The sequence below is a fragment of the Arvicola amphibius genome, chromosome X, assembly GCF_903992535.2.
Source record: "Arvicola amphibius chromosome X, mArvAmp1.2, whole genome shotgun sequence".
NCBI classification, from domain to species: Eukaryota; Metazoa; Chordata; class Mammalia; order Rodentia; family Cricetidae; genus Arvicola; species Arvicola amphibius.
Window position 1 is genome coordinate 67162158 of NC_052065.1, and position 5249 is coordinate 67167406.

The following is a 5249-nucleotide window of genomic DNA, read 5'->3' on the forward strand; positions in this document are numbered from 1 at the left end:
AAAGCCACATAGAGTGAACCTGATATAAACAAAAGTGGGGAATAACCTTGAATGCATTGTCACAAGAGATGGTTTCCTTAAAAAAAAAAACACTGAACACCATTAACACAGGCACTAAGACCAACAATTAGTAAATGGTTTCTCATGAAACTGAAAAGTTTCTGCATAACAAAGAACACCATTATTCAGACAAAGTGGAAATGCACAGAATGGGAAAGGTTTTTTTTTCCAATTACACATTTGATAGAGGGCCAATACCCAAGATATATAAAGAACTTAATAATGTGGATATCAGGAAAACAACTCACCCAATTGCATGGGATTGACATGGCCTCTCTGTTACATTTTCTTGGCCTTCTTGTGTGGATTCTATCAGTGGGAGCAAAGGCTGTCTTTGACTCTGTTACCTTCTTTTGGGATCCTTTCCTCCTAGTCCCTTTATACTTTGCTGGTTTCTGTGGTTACTCTGTGTTACTCATATCTGAGGATCCAGAGCTAGGAACCCAATGAGAGATAATACAAATCATTTGTCTTTCTGGGTATGGGTAACTTTGCTCCATCTAATCTTTCCTAGTTCTATACTACCTGAAAATTGCATTACTTCATTTTTCTTTACAGCTGAATAGTATTCCATTATGTATAAGTAGTCCATTTTAATAGCGATTTATCTGTTGAATGATGTGTAACTTGTCTCCATTTCCTGGCTACCGTAAACAGGACAGTAATGAACACTGTCCAACAATACCTGCTGAGTAGGATGTCACAATACTAACTTTTAAAATAAATGGGGTTTTCTAAAATATACAGAGAAATGCTTTTGAAGTCATCCTTCTTGAGTTTCCTTATTCTTTGCTGAAAGGATAACTATAAACTACTTATATTCTCCATTCTTGCCAATTTCTTGTTCTTCTCTTGTTTGCCTATTTATTTTCTTTGTTTGGGGTTTTTGTTGGCATTGTTTTTTTTTTGGTTTTTTTTTTTTTGGTTTTTCGAGACAGGGTTTCTCTGTGGCTTTGGAGCCTGTCCTGGAACTAGCTCTTGTAGACCAGGCTGGTCTCGAACTCACAGAGATCCGCCTGCCTCTGCCTCCTGAGTGCTGGGATTAAAGGCATGCGCCACCACCGCCCGGCTGTTGGCATTGTTTTGTTTTGGTTTATCAGCCTATATTTTCACTAGTGTCAATTATATTGCTGTTTACTAGGGATCTACTCTGAAGAGTTTCTTTATGGTTCTGGTTAAACATGTGCTTTGTGAAAGTACACAACGTAAAGCTTATCAGTGCTGCGCAAAGCTTAGTGACTTGAATATTGAAGTAGAGATAAGTATTTATAATATGCTTGATTGCATGTGGTAATAATTTGCAATGAGTTCAACTGAATTCAGCAAACATTTTGTGCACCTACCATGCCCGTTCTATTGGCTCAGTGTTTGGGTGTAAGAAGGCATGTCATTAATGTGCTCAGTAACAAAATCACTTGAAGAGAAGAAGGAAACCCAGTGAAAAGAATTGCTTCTGGGTTCAGGTTAAGCAGCAAGCAAAGGAGTCTGTACTAAAAATGCTGGTGCATCACCTCATCCTCAAACTAATCATCAATGAAAGGCAATGGGAAACTTCAAAGAAACCAGCGCACCAGTTCTCTCCAATTAAAGTAATCTACTCAAATTGACCCAAACCAGATATTTCCTTTAATTTAAAAAATTATAATGCCTATTCACTTTAATCTTCTAGCTGTATAATGAAATCAGAGTTACTGCCACTAATAAGACTGACATTACTAAGCCAGCTCCAAAGCAGCATTTTGATGATGTAGTAACAATCACGCAGAGTAATTCTCCAGATGTTTCAAGAAAGTCCAGCACCTCACTTGTTACCAAAGAACACTGATGTATTTTGATTTAAGTTTTATTCCAAATAAAAACTGTAAAACTATTTTTATTAAATAGCCACTATATTTGGTATCAAGATTCCCTGCATTGCTCCAGTGACATAGTACAAGCCAATCACTCTGAGTACTAACAATGGGCCTCTCTACAACCACCTGAATCCAGTTTTGTTTTTCTACACAGGAATATGTAACAACCACATGAGATAACATCTTTTGTTCAGCGGCACTATTACTTTGTCTTATCTGGAAAAATGTTTAGATTGTTAGAAATATAGATAAATAGTATTTTTGTCATTTTTACAGCCAACACTAAAATCATGAAGATATCTGTATGCTTACAAGTGACAACTTATGAGACAATTGATGGCAGAGTTGACATAATATTTTATTCAGTCTTGCAATTGCCTTTCTTTTTTTTATATTACCTTTTGTTTTGAAAGCGGATCTGTGAACAAATTTTCATTTGGAAAAAAAACACTTTTAAGCAAAATTGAGACAGTAAAATTAACTGTTCCTTCTTTCATCAGGCTAGCTCATAAAGCAGCTAAATACTCACGCATTATGAAGGTTAAACATTAGATTTACTATTAGGCAATATTTTTAATTTAGAGGTAGCCTTCTGAAAACTTAGAGTCCCATATTCATTTAAGCTTCCACCATGTATATAGAGTAGCAAGTCTTGAGGCCACATGCAGCTGGGACAGGAATATATACAACTGGAAGGAGAGTTAAGAAAAGAGAATCTCAGTTGGAGAAATAATGACCAACCCATACCCTTCTTCTATGAGTGAATATCAAGAAGCTTATCTTTTTAGAAGCTATGGAGCTAGTGGCAGATTTCCTGTTTCAGATTTTAACTGCCATGCTGTGCCCCAAGTACAACATCCCACCAATATGGTGGCTTCTTTAAGAAGTAAAAACAGAGTTGACATATCACTTAGCAAATCTTCTTGTAAATCTAAACACAAATGGAATAAAATTGCTACCCCATAATGATATCTGTAACTCCTATAATCACTTCTAGTATTTCATAAGCAGTGGAATGAAGATTAAGAATTTAAGAACAGCCTGGGCTACATAGCAAGTCACAGTCTCAACATCTGCTGACAGATTATTGAATAAAAACTTTGAAAATGAGGTGTTGCTATTGCTCGTGCCATAGATGAATTTGGAAGATACTGTGTTGAATGAAATAAGACAGAAACATATTCCTTGATCTCATACGTGAAACCTAAAGTTACCTTTAAATATATAGAAGTATACGTCTGTGTATGATAAACAAGATTAAGTGTCTGATACAAAATGACAAATGTAATTAAAGATAATGCATTGTTTTTCATATTTTTTCTTAATGGTTAGATTATAGTTACTGTTGCCACAGAGGAAATAAATGCTTACCTTTGCACAATAATGCAGATGCTCATTTGCTTCCATATAGTAAGTATATATCTGTGTGTACATAACCTTGTCATGTTTTATACCATAAAGCTACAATAAATATTGTTCTAAAATAAAATTACAGAAACCCTCATATCAATTACCTAATTTTTATTCTAGATTAAAAAAGAGAATACAGTAAATAAAAACCAAGGAAAATATTATAAGAAACAGCTAAAACCAAGAAATTTGGATATATGAAGACAACATAGAAATCAATAAAATCAAAAGTCATTTCTAGAAATGATGATACAACAAAACCACAAGCAAGACTTAAAAATCAGAAAAGACAAGAGAGGAATCACCTATATCAGAAATGAAAAGTACATATACTCGTAGAATCTGCAGATAATAAGATTTCATAGTATGAAAAACTTTATCATTATCAATTTGAAAACATAATATAAATGTACTTTTGCCTCAAAAATGACAAAATTTCAAGGATCAAATAAGGTGAATATATAACCTAAACAGCCTTATAATCATACTGAAAATGATTTTTTTCTTAATTTTAGAACACCCAATAAAGACATCTGCAGGTGGCTGGGCAGTGATGGTTCACATCTTTAATACCAACACTTGGGAGGCAGAGACAGGAGGAAGATCTCTGTGATTTTGATGCCAGCCTGGTTTTCAGAGCGAGTTCTGGGACAGGCTTCAAAGCTACAGAGAAACCTTGTCTCAAAAAAAAATGAACAATCCAGAAAACAAAACAAAACAAAACAAGACATCTCCATGCTTAGATGATTTTTTTGTAGAATTTTATCAACTATTTTTAAATGATGCAAATTTTATGCAATTTCTTCCAAGGGAAGAGATTACTGACTATTTGTGTTGTGATATTAAAATCATACAAAGTCAACCTTTTAAAGAAAACCACAAATCCATACATCTTATGAAAATATTTGTAAATTCTTCAAGCAAGGGGATGAAATGATGACTCAGAACTTAAAAGCACTGGTTACTTTTTTAGGGGAACTACTCTTGGTTTCTAGCACCAACATGGTAGCTCACAACCTTCTATAACTTCTGTTCTAGGAGACTTGATACCACATGCATATGTGCAGATGAAATCAAAGAAAGTAAATACCTAAAGTTGGTTTAGGAGGCCCTTCTGTCTTTGTGTTGCTTTCATTGGCTAATAAACTTCTTTGGGCCCTTAATAAGGCAGAACTTAGGTTGGTGGAGAAAATTAAACAAAATGTTGGGAGGAGAAAGAAGCAGAGTCAGAGAGAGCACCCATAGAGCCGCCAGAGTCAGACATGCTGAATCTTGCCTGGTAAGTCACTGTCACATGGTGATACACAGATTAATAGATGGGTTAAATCAAGGTGTGAGAGATAGCCAATAAGAGGCTAGAGCTAATGGGCTAAGCAGTAATTTAATTAATACAATTTCTGTGTGGTTATTTCAGGGCTAAGCTAGTCAGGCAGCCAGGACAAACAAGCAGCCCCTCCTTGCAACATAAAGTCTTTAAGCAAATATTGTCAAAATAAACACAACAATGTGTAAAATATGTGTGACAAATTAATATTTTACTTTCAACATAGACAACTTTGAATCATCATTTGAACATCAATCAAAAAAATCTACCTCAATAGCCAAGTAAACAAGGAACACAAGATTTTATAAATTCATATACAAGGTTCACTTGAAAAAATTCAATGCATATTCATGCTTTTTTAAAAAAAATCCTCTTTGAAATTTGAGAGAAAGTGTTCATTTTGATAAGTAGCACATGTACAAAACATAGCATCATATTTAATCATGAAAATTAGTGCACTTGGTATGGAAGCAGAAAAAAGAACAGATTTCCACTATCACCACTCTTTTCTTTCACACACTGTGAGATCTACTCCCTGCAAAAGAGAAAATACAGATGAGCTAAAGGCATATACTCTAAGGAAAGGAATAAACAGTCATTAT